Source organism: Thalassophryne amazonica, chromosome 17 (assembly GCF_902500255.1).
Source record: "Thalassophryne amazonica chromosome 17, fThaAma1.1, whole genome shotgun sequence".
NCBI lineage: Eukaryota > Metazoa > Chordata > Actinopteri > Batrachoidiformes > Batrachoididae > Thalassophryne > Thalassophryne amazonica.
The window spans coordinates 42,937,264-42,953,318 of record NC_047119.1 but is presented as its reverse complement, the minus strand read 5'-3'; positions in this window follow the sequence as shown (position 1 = coordinate 42,953,318).

Here is a 16,055-nt window from a genome sequence, read left to right as displayed (position 1 = left end):
TTTGTGCTGAATGTGATGCTTGTATCACCATTTGAAGGATTGTGTCCGTTATCTGCTGCACTAATAAACCAACAGAGCATGAACCAGCTGCTGTCTGTTAGCTTAAATGGGTATATAAGGCAACCCAAATTAAAGGAGAAATGCTGCTTTTAACAACCTGGACCTCATTTCTGACATAAAATACAGTCGTTTACTCACCAATAAAAGTTTGGTGTGATTAGAAGTCCATAGTTCAAATGACGTGTTCAGTTCAAATCTGAAGCAAACATTTTTCTTCTTCTACTAAGGTGGATTAGAACTTTTTGTGGTACACAGCACACACTACTGGACAGGAGGAACCTAGCAGTCAATGTGACTCACAAATTTCAAAATGCAGGTCTTTTAACCAGACGTGTGGTGCCGTGACATGTCAATCATCTGTGTCCAATCAGATTTCAGGGGAGTCCAGTGAAACCCCGGCCTCCACTCTAGCTCCACCCATGCCAGGAAGTGTTCAACATTTGACATTTCCTGTTTCACTGTGACTAAAAATTTGGTACTTCCTGTTTGAGTGTGAGCTCGCCACTGAGTTCCCGCGAGATTCCATGGGATGTCGTCTGTCAATCCAGGAAGTGTTTGACATTTGAACATTTCCTGTTTTACTGTGAATTTGAAATTTGGCACTTCCTGTTTAGGACTCCATGTAGCGACGCTTCGCTGGTATTATGTACTTAGCATGGAACCTATCAATGATCAGTTGGTGGCGTTCATCCTTGACCCAAAATACATAAACATACCAAACAGTAAATGTCAGCTCTCCCCTGTTTGCGCGTGATGAAAACTGCATGCTCACACCTCACACTATTCTGCAGTAAGCAGGTGCTTTTAATTTGACAAATAGAATCGGTGGTGAAAGACATTACAAGCATTACACATTCCACTCATGCTACCAACATAATACTTAACTAAACTAACTAAACCAACTGAACTGCAAAAACACATAACTCAATAAGCACAAACAACACTGTTAAACTAAAATTAACCTCAATACAACATTTAAAACTGCAAAAACCCAAACTCCCATGGTGCATTGCAGCACAATGCCCATTGTTTACTGGTTAGCTAAATTCACTCATTTCACAGCATTCATCCTTGACCCAAAATACATAAGCATACCAAATGGCAAATGTCAGCTCTCCTCGATTTCACCATGATTCAAACCACATGCACACACGCACACACACAGAGGCCACTTGGTTAATATAATATAGATGTTGGTTAATATAATATAGATGTTTTTAGAACCTTAGACCTCAGAGGGTTTTTGAAGATCTTAACCCTTAAAGGTAAACCAAATTTACCTTTTGCTACAAATAAAGTAACCTTGAACCTTGAACCTTTTATTTCCATTTAATTACATATTTTTATGTTAATCTACTGTCTTCGTATTTATAAATTGTTTAGGTTTTTGTTATCATATACACATTATTATCATCATTATCATTATTACTGTCAGTATTGTTGTTGTTGTCCATTCAGCTGCTCCCGTTTTGTTCAGGGTCACCACAGTGCATTCAGCCAGATCTGCATTGGCAGTTGGCACAAGTTTTACGCCAGATGCCCTTTCTGATGCAACTCCAGTGTACCCTGGAGAAAAACACACAGCCACTGGTGTTCCAAAGAGGTCTCCCATCCAAGTACTAACCAGGCCCCGCACTGCTTAGCTTCTGAGATCTGACGGGGTCAGACTTACAGAGAGCAGATCGGCTGCATTATTACTGCATTATTATTTTATGTTTTGATTTTTAAATGGACCACAATGGAAATGTGTTTTCACTTTCTTGTGCCATCCATGTATTCTAACGTATTTACAATTATATTATGTTCTTACATTGAACTTAGGAAATAAAATCACGCACTCACACTTTTAATATAATTTAATTTATTTTGGTTATACAGCGCCAAATCACAACAAAAGCTGCCTCAAGGTGCTTCATACAAGTTAGGTGTAACTTTACCAACCCCTATAGCAAGGTGACAGTGGTAAGGAAAAACTCCCTCTGATGATATTGAGGAAGAAACCTCAAGCAGACCTGACTCAATGGGGTGACCCACTGCTTAGGCCATTCTAACAGTTACAAGGTTTTGCAAAGTTTTACAAAGCTGAAGAAACAGAAAATCAATGAACATAAAATAAAGAAGATGAGAAGTCCACACAGGCATCAGCGCCACAGAAAGGGGTCATTCAGCATTCCTCATGCCATCAGTCCATCAGGCAAAGGGGAAGTGCTTCCTAATATATTGATGATTTAACACCCCCTGCTGGATTGGCGTAGGGGTCAAGAATGTAAATATCACTGCCCATTGCTCAGTGTTGTAGCCATATATGTCGCTTCTCTGAAAAATATTAGTCTATCAACGTTCAGTTTTGCCATTGTTCATGTTTGACCCAAAATACATACCAAATGGCAAATGTCAGCTCTCCTCAGTTTGTGCGTGATTAAAATTGCATGCATGCATGCACAGCTGTTTGTCTTTTCTGCATTCTACTGTACACAGGTGCTTTTAATTTGACAAACAGAGGGTGACAGAAGACTTAAAAAGCACTACACATTTCAGTCATGGTGCCAACATAACACTTAACTCATTCATGGTAACAGCACCATACAACCCCAATTCCAAAGAAGTTGGGATGTTGTGTAAAATGTAATAAAAATAGAATACATTGATTTACAAATCCTCTTCAACCTATATTCAGTTGAATACACCACAAAGACAAGATATTTAATGTTCAAACTAATAGACTTTTGTTTTTGTGCAAATATTTGCTCATTTTGAAATGGATGCCTGCAACACATTTCAAAAACGTTTGGACGGGGAAACAAAAGACTGGGAAAGTTGATGAATGCTCAAAGAACACCTAATTGGCAACAGGTGAGTGTCATGATTGGGTATACAAGGAGCATCCCCAAAAGTCTCAGCCATTCACAAGCAAAGATGGGGTGAGGATCACCACTTTGTGAACAACTGCATGAAAAAATAGTCCCACAGTTCAAGAACAATGTTTCTCAACATTCAATTCCAAGGAATTTCAGGATTCCATCATCTACAGTCAATAATATAATCAGAATATTCCAGAGAATCTGGAGAACCTTCAACATGTAAGCGCAAGGTCAAAAACCAACACTGAATGCCCGTGACCTTTGATTCAGAAAACCACTGTCAGTTAACACAAGTTTGTCACTACATCTACAAGTGCAAGTTAAAACTCTACCATGCAAAGTTGAAAAGCCATAACATCAACAACATCCAGAAACACCGCGGCCTTCTCTGGGTCCGAGCTCATTTGAATGGACAGAAGCAAAGTGGAAAAGTGTGCTGTGGTCTGATGAGTCCACATTTCAAATTGTTTTTGGAAATCATGGACCCTGTTCCTCCGGACAAAAGAGGAAAAAGGCCATCCAGATTGTTACAGTGCAAAGTTCAAAAGCCAACATCTGTGATGGTATGGGGTGCATTAGGCCCATAGCATGGGCAACTTACACATCATCACTGCTAAAAGGTACATCCAGGTTTTGGGCAACACATGCTGCCATCCCTAACACGTCTATTTCAGGGACGTCCCTGCTTATTTCAGCAACTAATGTCAAGCGACATTCTGCACGTGTTACAAACAGCGTGGTTTCATAGTAAAGAGTGCGGGGTACTAGACTGGCCTGCCTGCAGTCCAGACATGTTGCCTATTGAAAATGTGTGGCGCATTATGAAGCGAAAAATACGACAACAGAAAACCCCAGTTGTTGCAGTCATATTCATATACATATGTGTGATGTGTGTGTTTGTATATATATGTGTTGATTTAATATTTTTGGTCACTTTTGGTAGAATGTCTGAAATAAATTATTCATTCATCGGGCATAAGACAATTCCACAGGAAAAGAATATTAAGACAAAGAGGGTCCACAGGCGGAACACTGGCCATGGTTTAGTTTCTCCTCATCAAAAGTTAATTTGCATTCCCATTTTTTCCCCCAACGGCAGTGCACTCATACCTACAAATGCCATTGTGAAATGCATTCACTCATCTTGTGTGTCTTAATTCATTCACCTGTAAAATACATTAGGGAGAGATCAGTCTCTAATCTCATCTATAGAAAAAAAAAGCTGGACTGGTTGTGTTCATGTGTCAATCTTATTGGTCCACTTGGAGGGTAATGACAAGAGAAGTGTGTGTGAAAAATTACTGTCCAAACTCCTCTATAGAAGATAAATTGGGTGAATTTTTTCAGTAAGTCTCAGTTAAGTGGCCATCAACTATTTCACTGCAGTCATTGACAAGTACATCAGCCTGTAATGTTAGAGTCAGGTGGGTATTGGTTTGCCTGTTACTGGCAACCATGTAACCCAGTACTACCTGCCGCATAGGTCGTGTTGTTGGCGACGTACACTGGCAACCCCATCTAGGCTACCAGATCAGATGTAGGGGCGAGAATTGTACATCCCGGTGGAACAAATTAAAAAATCCACCTTAAAGGTCTGTGGTGGACCATTACCGGCCGGTGCATGGTGGACAGGCCCTCCCCAAGAGTGGTGATAAACAAACCTATCGTCTGGTCAGTCGCTGCAACAGGAATTGGCTCCAATCTGTCTTGGCTTGCCCTTGCCACTGGATACATCATTTACTGCCAAGAATTGATGTTAGTCTGTGCAAAAGCTAGCAGTACTGTAACCATTTGCAAGCAGTTTATCATACCAGCTTGGATGTCGTCTGGGTTAGCAAGATCCGCGCTGGTTTACTCACACTCCAATGTTCAGTGAAAAGTAAGCTCGGGAAATAGGAAGGACAGACCGAAAAGATGAGTATGATACGACCCAGGGACTACATAAAACAGTCATTGTCAGCTCGACCGACGGCACATTCAGATATTTTAACAATCAGGTCAAGACACCCTGGAGTCCTTTGGACAAAGCACAAGTAATTTTGAACCAAATATGGTCAAAGTGGCATTACGTCAGTCATTATAGGCTATGTGTGGTGTTCTTTTGGCAGCTCCTGTGTGTTCAGGGTCACCACAGCGGATATAGCACAGATCCGCATTGGGATTGTGCACAAGTTTTATGCCGAATGCCTGTCCTGATGCAACTCCAGTGCGACCTGGAGAAACACACACACAGTCCATGGGACACTTCTGAAGAAGAGTCCCATCCAAGTACTAACCACCTCCCTCTCTGCTTAGCTTGTGAGATCTGTACATCAGTCATTGTGTGCATTTGCCAGAAATTGTTTACCCTTCTGGGGGGAACGCAACGGGGGATTCAATCGGAAAGCCAATCAAATTAATTTGAAGCCGTTCCGATTGGTCCACTGTGGTTTAAAGCCCATATTCAGTGAGGCAATCAACAACAGCATTGGTTTGAGTGTCCAAACATCAATTAAAAAAAACCTCCATAAACACAAAGTTTGCTTCACATCCAGATAACTTTTCTCATCTAAACATTCTGAATTCACACTTCCATCCATTGACTGTAATCCCCTTCTATACCCCAGTTCCCTTTTTCCTTTTAATTAACTGAAGGTGAACTCCTGCTTATTCTACTCTTTTTCCCCACTTGCGGTTTCTTGTTAGGTGCTGTCATTTGTTCAGAAATGTCACAGGATGTGTTTCCGGTCTGTCTTCATGCTGTTTCCAGGTTGCCACTCACTGATTTCTGTTTGCCCCACCTCCTACTTACAGGATCTTGTACGGTTTTGATATTGATGCGTAATGACAGCTATGTCACACACACTCACACGAGTAATGTGATCACATCGGATTTTAACTCTAAACATCTCCCCTAGTTTTCTGACACATTTCAGTTTAACTAAAGTACATACTGGAAAGCATCAGTGTATTTCCAACAGAAAATAAACAGAAAAAGCAGATATGTTCTGCAGTACTATGTGTACTTTACATTCCTGGAAATTGTGATCCCAAATTATATGTATAATATATAAATTATATTTATTAGAGTTTTGTACACAATAAATTGACAAATGTTTGTAAGATGTTCCATTGTGAATGATGACAGCTACAGAAAAGTAAAGTAAGGAACTTGTTTGGTTCCTCCCATTTTGCTCAGGGTCACACACATGGGCAGTGAGTTGATTTGGCACAAAATTTACACTGAGAATGAGGCCTTGAACCAGGGACCTTCTGCCAGGAGGTAGGTGTATTGACCTCTTGCACCACCAAGATACATACACCTGAAACCATACCATGAGAGAGGCAACCTGAAAAATCCTGAAAGTTTGCCAAATTAGGCAAAATTAGACCCATTTTAAGCCTTATTTTGGCAGCAAAGTAGACATTTAAAAAAAGTCAAGAATACTTGCCCAGATCATCCTAAAAAAAATCCAGAATCCAGGAAGAATCCTGGAAAATTATCATGCATGCATAAAAAACAAATATGGTGGGGGATCCTTGTCATTTGATTGGTGCTTTGTATGTCACGTGACAGGATTATTATCATCCCATTTGTGTTGCGTTGCATTTAGAGTGTAATTTAGTTCCATTTAGAGTGCAAATTTGGTTCCATACGTTTGGTACCATTGCACTCTGCACACACACCTACACACAACACAAAACAAATCCACTGCACTGTAAGCAATCTGACATGATTTTTTTTTTCGCTGTACTGAGGAAAGACACAGTCTCTTTTGTTGGTAGTAAACGCGCACAAGCGCCTTCCCGCTTGTGTGAGCGTGCGCACTGTGCGCACGCTCACACAAGCCAGGCGGTGTTTAGCTTTAACACAAACATGGTGGAGTTTGTTTTGCTGACGGACGACGATTTGAGGGTCGGTTTGGCGGACTTCATCATCAGAATTATTTTTGGACTCCTATTTAAAGGTTGTGCTGGATTGTTGATGTCAAAGCAGCAGTGACGCACCAAATGTGTGTGTGGGCCGCAAGAAGAGGAGGTACTGCTGGCCCACCACCAGAGGGCGCCCTGTCTGGAGTGCGGGCTCCAGGCACCAGAGGGCGCAGCCGCCTCACAGGAGCAGCCAGGGTGACAGCTGTCACGCATCACCTGCAACAGCTGTTACCAATCATCTGATCGGCAGGAGTATATCAGCAGGACGTCTCCACCTCTTTGCCGAGATATCGTTCTACCTGGAAGGTAACGTACCTCAGCTGACTGTTTTGACAGTATTTCTTGTGACTAGTGCATTGTTAGTGTGGACTCCTTATCCAACGAGAGGTGGAGGTAGTTTTCCTGCCGTGTGGATTCCTGGGTGCAAACGCGCCCACATTTAATTGTGTTGTTGTTCCTCGCCAGCAGTACCAGGTCCGACACGCGGAGGCAGTGGCCACCTGGGAGTTCGGGACTTGGCGGCTCCAGTATTCCCGGGGTCTGGTGGCGGAGGAAATCGTGTGGTTCCGGTTCTGCCTTGGACAGACGTCCCCTATCTTCGAGCCTGCCCACACGACATCTTTGTGAATTGACTTTTGACCATTGTTGTAATCTGTTGTATTTGTTGTGCACATTCACAACAGTAAAGTGTTGTTATTTGACCTACTCCATTGACCGTTCATTTGCGCCCCCTGTTGTGGGTCCGTGTACCTACACTTTCCCAACACCAAAGCTGGATTAATTTCTGATTTTTTTTTTTTTTTTTTTTTTTTTTTTTTGCTGCATTGAGGAGGCACCAAAATGTAAGTCCCTTTTTTATTGTTTGTAAATTAATATAATATAAAATGACAAGGATCTATTTTAGCCTTATATAAAACAATAATGAATGTTTTTACATTCTTTCATGGAACGAATATTTTAATTTGCCTCGTTGAATGGTATGTGTCCAGCTTCATCACCTCCATAAAATATTCATACCACTGAACTCATAAACATTCATTGTTTGCAAATATTTCATTTGAGTCATTTTGGGGAAAAAACAAAATTTGGAATTAATCACTTTATTGTTTTGTTGTGGCTGTGCATGTGTGTGTGTGTGTGTGTGTGTGTGGACATGCATATGAATACTAATATTTACATAATAACAACACCAACATTCGGTGAACACCATCTCCTTTTTGGATGAGAAATTTATACTATGGATCATTTCATGAACAAATAAGCACTTGCAGTGAAAAACAAATCTTTTCTTTTTCAATCTTTATCTGTTATTTGTTTCTAGTATTTGTCATATTCATGATATCATAGCATGTGCTTGTGTTTTTCAACCTGACCACTATTTGATGTGTCTGGGTTGAATTTTTTCGCTGAGGACAAAAATGATAATCAGTCCAGTATTGATTTCGAACATGAAGACTGTCACAAGCTAATCTGGTGTACGGTGTAAGCCTATGGGGTAAGCTAAAACACTCAGAATAAAACCGCTGCTTGTTTGCCACTCTGGCAGTGAATATGTCATTAGAAGTGTCTGGTAGCATGGAGAGTATGCCTACGGAGGTAAATTTAAAATGACTGCTTACACAGGCAACAACTTATTTTGCTCTTACGGTGACGCCACTCTTCATTAAGTCCATGCAGGTCAATTGTCCATGACGCACGCACTCCTGTTGTATGACGAACAAGAAATCTCAGCCATCAACCATCTTCTTGCTCCCTGTGTGAGAATGGGGGCAATTCAAGGAACCCTTATGATTGGCTTCTTATCACACTATATGATCTGTATCCTAAAAAAGTCAGCTGTACTATGGTCCTGCTCATCAAAATACTTTCAGTTCCGTGTTATGTTGCTGGTTACTGTCATTCAGTGGTGTCAAAAGTACACACATTTGTTACTTAAGTAGAAGTATAGATACTGCAGTTTAAAAACACTCTGGTAAAAGTTGAAGTATCAACTTGACCTCTTTACTCAAAAGTGAAAAAGTATGTGCTCCAAAACCTACTTAAAGTATAAAAGTATAAAGTAACCTGAAAAAAAAGGTAGATGCCACTATATGAATTGAAAGCTTAATTTAAAAACTGATTCGTTCTACATGTGGCCCAAAACCCAAAATTACCCCCCAACACCACCTGCATGAAAATGTTTCAATTCTAGAAGCTCTGAAATGCAATCTGCGATTATTCCAGACAATAAACTGCAGTGAGTGCAGCATCCATTTAGTGAAGGAAAAAAAAAAAAAAACACACAACTTGTTCAAATTCATTCCAGTAGTATTCTGCTCTTACTAGGATGCAGCAGTTTTCTAGTTTGGCAGATAGTTCTGGAGGAAATCACTGAAGAAATTAACACATTGAAAATATGGTTTGACTGAAACAAACTGTCATTAAACTTAAATAAGACAGGGATGAAATGGAGTTGTGAGAGTCACTAGGTGTTCACAGGAAACACTTATTTCTGTATGTATGTATGTATTTATGTATGTTCATTGTTAGTTGTTTTTATATTTTCTCTTGTGTTTCTATTCAGGTTCTTTTTGCCTCTTTCTCTAAAATTGTATATAATAATCATTAGATTATTAATATATAAACAAAAATAAATTTAAGAAATATTACAATTTGAAAACAAATGCACCCGAACGTGATGAGAGCTGCAGTTGCTTAATGCTAAGTTTTAACATTGAAAATGCCATAGACATGCTAACGCGTTAGCATCGCTCCCGTTTTTAAGTTATAAAATACATCTATCAGCTGTTTCAGAAGACCATTACAGGTCGGTTTAACATAGAAAAGGTAAATAATACTCACAGAAGTATGCTCTTTAGGGTTTTAGCAGGGGAAAATTAAACGAAAGAAAGAAAGAATAAACGAAGCAATAGGTCGAAGCATTGCTTCAATCTGCGAACCACTGCTTCGATTGGTTCACGGTTCAAAGCAAAGCCGCGCTGCAGAAAAGTTGATTACAGGCGCACATGACGTGAAATATATATATATATAAACATTAAACTGAAGCCAAGAGTAACGAGGCTGTTTGTTTTAAAACTGTAAGGAATAGAAAGTACAGATACTTGTGTGAAAATGTAATGAGTAGAAGTCAGAAGTAGGCAGAAAAATAAGTAAAGGAGTAAAGTATAGATACCTAAAAAGTGTACTTAAGTACAGTAACGAAGTATTTGTACTTCGTTACTTGACACCTCTGCTGTCATTGTGGTCATGATGTTACAGATGCTGAATGTCAACACAGAGCTAATCATCCCAGGGAAGGCACAAACGTTCGCTGTAGAGCCGCAGATATCAAAGTTTGCTCAAGACTAATGTCTGTCCATTCTTATGGCAATGAATTAGTTGTCCAATCCCTCCCGTGTTCTACTTACTACTGCTCCACTGTTCCTGGTCCAGCAATGGCAATGTTCTGCACCCACAAGAGCTCCCAAACCTCAAGATGTTTATCAGAATTATGGCACAATGAAAGCACCAGCCAGTAAATTTGAAAAGGGATTTACATGATATTGTACCATATGTTCAACACTACAAAATTAAGAAAATTATTAACTAAGTAAGTTAACTAATGTCAAATTTTAGCTTTTGGTCACCATTCTGTCTATGTGCTTCATCTGGTTATATTCTCAATATTATCATAATTAAACAAAAGTGAAATCTGATGTGTAATGTGCACCATTAACACAAAGTTGCCACTTTAGCAACGAGAGAAGCTCTGCTCTATGGATTTCAAATTTAGTTTTACAGTGTTAGCGGTGTATGGGATCAGATGGAAAACTTGGATTTTGGATGTATCTGAACAATGTGGGACACAGCAATGCTCTGAGTATTACTTTGAAAAAGCAAGACCTATACCTGAAACAACCAAGTAGTATTATTTGAATTCACAAGTACGCCACAACAGCTAATACACGTAGTCCACTGAGACGGCAGATCCACGCCGCATTTTAACAGACTTGAGAAGATGCATTTTTATTGCATAAATAGTTAGATTTCGATCAGTCAGCATAACTAACAATAGCAGCAGTAGCATCTAACATAACAGTGCGGTACTTAATTGTTACAGTAATGCTGATTCGCCAAGTGCAAGCAATCTGGTGTTCAAACCCCACCATGGCCACAAAAAAATGTCATCCAATCACATAGCCCAGTGTTTTTCAACCTTTTTTGAGTCGCGGCACCCTTTTTATATTTACAAAATCCTGCGGCACACCACCAACTAAAATAATATTATAATGCTATTACCTCTGGTTTTGCGCAAAACCCAATTATCGCAATAGAAAATCGATACAGAAAACATCGCAAATCGAAAATCCTCAAGCATTTTGCGCTCTGATCTCAAGTAGGGCTGTCAACGATTAGAAATTTCTGGAGACTATTAACTGTCAGACAAATAATTGCGATTGACGAATATATTGCCTATTTTTTTTCTTTTTTCCCCTTCTTTATATTCTACTATTGTAGTATAAGTACACAACTCTGGAAGAACGTTGGCTTCTGTGAGTGGAGAAACTGGAATGGTGCAAACATTTTATTTTTATCTTCATTTACATACAGTCCCAACTTTTTCTGATTGGTGGTTGTTTCTGTTGCATTTCTGAAATTGTTTCTCCTCATCAGTCACGTTTTGTGCTTAAACACTACATTAAGCTCAAGACTGAACAAATAATACTTTTGGAAAATAACAGCTGTTAAGTTCAGAGTTCTCACCTGCTTTTTGTGATCTGTGCGTCTGAACATTTTTTTTTTGTGTGTGTGTATCTCAGTTCATTCATATATTCCTCATTTTTTAAATATGTTTTAAGATATTTGACCGTTTATTTCATCTCATGATCTCATAAATTCAGCATACGACGCGCACATGGTGTGAACAGGACGGTAACGGCAGAATCACACCTTTAGAGAAAGTTCAGAGAGAAGTAAAAGCAGCTTCACGTTTTCGTTTTGTTAACATGTTCACATCCATTTAAAATCCTCTCTCTGCTCCGCGCTCGCTGCGCACTGAACGTGTCGCGCCTGCATTCAGGAATCTCCCTCACCCACCCCCTCCCTCCCTGACCCACCCCCTCCCCTCCCTCACTCACCCCCTCCCCTCCCTCCCTCACCCACCCCCTCCCCTCCCTCACTCACCCCCTCCCCTCCCTCACTCACCCCCTCCCTCCCTCACCCACCCCCTCCCCTCCCTCACTCACCCCCTCCCCTCCCTCACTCACTCCCTCCCCTCCCTCACCCACCCCCTCCCCTCCCTCACTCACCCCCTCCCTCCCTCACCCACCCCCTCCCTCACTCACCCCCTCCCTCCCTCACCCACCCCCTCCCCTCCCTCACTCACCCCCTCCCCTCCCTCACCCACCCCCTCCCCTCCCTCACTCCCCCCCTCCCCTCCCTCACCCACCCCCTCCCTCACTCACCCCCTCCCCTCCCTCACCCACCCCCTCCCTCACTCACCCCCTCCCCTCCCTCACCCACCCCCTCCCTCACTCACCCCCTTCCCTCACTCACCCCCTCCCCTCCCTCACTCACCCCCTCCCCTCCCTCACTCACCCCCTCCCTCCCTCAACCCACCCCCTCCCCTCCCTCACCCACCCCCTCCCCCTCCCTCACTCACCCCCTCCCCTCCCTCACCCACCCCCTCCCCTCCCTCACTCACCCCCTCTCTCGCAGTCTGCAGCCTGTTAACTCCGCGCGCGTGCACACACAGGCAGAGACACACACACCGACAGCTCCGCATTTTAGACGGCTTTGAAGGAGACGGCACTGTTTTAATCGGCCGTCAGCCTCCTTGTTATTGTCCCGCCTTAAGACGAGAGCGAGGCTGCAGCACAATGACGTCAGATTCTGAGTCGTTTTATGCTTTGTGGATAAAATAAATAATTCACGGTAATCGCGAATATGAAAAATAATCGCGAATATGAAAAATACCCACGGCACCCCTGACGATCGATCACACACCCCGGTTGAGAATCACTGACATAGCCAAACCAAATATTCATTTGTGAAGTTAACAGTCTTGAAATTGGAGTGACCGTGCTATAGGCTAGCTAGCTTCATTGCTACATATGCAATGTTAAGAATTACGTGCAAGCACGCTTAAATTTTCTTAGAGTTCACGTCAGACAATCTCATTCCCTTTTGACGGAGATTATAATCTGATATAATAGCATTTGACAAATTTAGATTACAGGATCCATCAGGGCTCTCCCTAAGCAACGGAACAATGGCGCGGGGCCATTCATGTTATGATTTCAGCGCCATTATGTTGATTTTCAAATTCAGGGTGTTCCCTCTCTGTTTTCTCTGGTAATTTTGCTTCAGTTTTTTGAAATTCATCAGCGTTATTGTTTTCCTGTGAAATCTTCTGAAGCACCGTCATGTCACTATGTATTGACATGTCATTGGCTGTGGTGAACGCAGGGAGCATCAGCTTTTAAAATAACTTAATTTTCCTCTTTAACAACAGCTCTATGCTGATCTTATTTCCACAATAAGGAATTAAGCTTTCATGGTGGCATCAGCGTATGCGTCGGTGTTTGAATTACTTCTACAATGACACACTTGGGTGTTTCCACCAAGCTCTCATATCAGCTTTGAAGTCAGCATCACCTTGTGAAGTTCTTGCTTCTGCTGCTACATTGATTAGCTCCTTACACCAATTACGCGCATGCGTCACATCTTCTCCTTTTGCTGTGGGAGCATTACAGCGCCACATATAAACCTGGCATATATGCTACAGTGGATTCCTGTGTACTCAGATATTTCTTGAAAAGGTATGGAACACATTTTTGAAAAAACAAAGAAAAAGGTTGCATCCGTTTCCGTATGGACAAGGCATTTGTTTGTAATTTTAGACAAGCGATAAAGCTGAAGTTGCAGGAAATGGCTTCCATTGGTATTTGAAATAGAGGTGGGCGATACCAGGAATTTTGGTATTGATCCGATACCAAGTAAATACAGGCCCAGTATCGCCGATATCAATACCGATACCAATACTTTTTCATATTTAAGCTTCATAGATCCAAAGGATCCAAAAGACCTAGGATAGAATTTTGCCAAACATTGTAGGTGACAACAAAATACTTTATCACAATCAACATTTTTGTTTAAAAAATATCACTCAACACAACTTAAAATCTCCTGAGGTAGAGGGCTGACTCGAGGAGAGTGCTGAGTGGGCGGGCCAGGCTGAGCCTACCTGCATAGCTGTTGGCTGCTGCCACTGAGACACGTGACAGCGCAACAACAAAAGACCAGAGGGGGGAGGGTGCACTGCTCTGTGTTGTGTGACACAGCGCAGCGCTGCTCTTACAGACAGAAAGTAGACTTTGATGAATCTGCGAGCGCAGGGAGAGGAAAAAAAGCTTGAATATCGATTTTTACACAAGGATCGTTCAATATCAATACCAGTGTTGGTATCGATATTATCGATATTAGGATCGATCCGCCCACCTCTAATTTGAAAAAGGCACAATGCTGGAGCTTCTCCTCAATAACCCCCCCCCCCCCCACACACACACACACACCTGACCTTTTGTGTCATCATACTCTAAATTTCTGGGATGAGCCCTGCATCACCTGTACAGTGGAAACTACATTTGCGGAAACACAAATTTGGAGTGTATTTTCCTGTAAAGCTCCAAACTGCTGCAGTCACTGTTCAAACTGACAGGAAGCGAAGGGGGAGCATTATTCAAAACCTTGGCAGCGCAGTGAAGCGTGCCCATTTCCCTTTTCCACGCCAGGTGCTCGCCACAGTCATCTATCCACCCAAGCAATCTGGGAAAAGATGTCACACAGTGGTGGATTGAATGAAATATTATAATGGCTTTGTGTCAGACATCCAGTCAGGCTGTGACACACAGCAACAGAGTTAAAAACGAAATGGACGATCGGCCAGACGCACTAAATGTTGTTTTGCGTCTGGATGAACTGAGACATTGAGCACGACTGATATCAACTTGCCCAAAACCAGTCAGACATTTAGTGTCTGATTAAAGACAGCTGCACTCAGACCCGTGTTTGCAAATTAGATTGGTTCAAAAAATGGCTGAGGAAATGAAGCCAGACAGATAGAATCAGGTGCGAGTCTGCTGCACACAAACATAAATCTGAAGTACAAACTCCATTAAAACTGTTCATTAGAGAGCGCAAAAATCAATATCACTGCTGTGAGTCAATAAACAACACAACTACCTGCAGTAAAAGGCTACCAACTCTGGACAGTTAGCAATCACATTTAGGGAACAAGTAGCTTTTGTGTTAGCTATATGCTAGTTCCACTTAGCACATTCATGACCACTGTATCATTTTGGAACCCCACCACTCATAAATAGCAAATGTAATGAGAGAACTACTGTCACAAGCATCCAGTTGTTGTCTTAAGCTACTACTTACAGTCCAAGGCCCTAATTCCACTATCCTCCCTTTCGCCCTACCACTTTCCCCTTTGCCTTCGTTTAAAGGTAACATGGTAGGGTGAAGAGAGGGTATTGGGAGAGGGCCCCAACTCTCAAAACCATACACCTTGACCCTTAAGACTTCAGCCCCCCTTCAACCCAATTCTCATTTGCAGGATAACGAGGAAAGAAAAAGAAAAGAAAAAAAAACACCATATCTGGCTTGTGCTCCTTTCACTGTCCTTGACCAAGTGGTGGTCTGTAGAACCTGACTTGGTCCCTGGATGTTAGACCGGCTGCTCGTGGCACCTGGCCAGCTTGTGTCTCACTACAATTAGGACAGGATAAATGTAGCGGAGAAATTTCCCTGTATGCATGAAAATTCAGTAAGGTATATCTTATATATTATATTCCAATTTTAAGGTGGAACTATGCCAGTATACTAGGGTGTATCTAAATATCTAAAAGGAAGAGTAAAATAAAAGAGTAGAAAAGAGTAGAGTAGAGCCACTTAGGTGTGTGGTCTTGAGAACCAGGGATGGTAGGTTGAAAAGCTTTTTTATCCCATGGGAACTCTCCCTACCCACCCAAGCAGCTCTAGAAAAAATGTACAATTACAAAACAAAAGCTCTTCTCTTATCAACCTCAGGATTCCTAGACGTCTCTGGATCTCATTCTGGACACAGTTTGCCCAGTTTGCTTGTCTCAGAGGGCAGTGCCATTTGCTTGCAGTAGATGATTTAAACAATTGGCCACATTATTAATGCAACAGTTTTTGCTTCTTTGTTCAAATCTA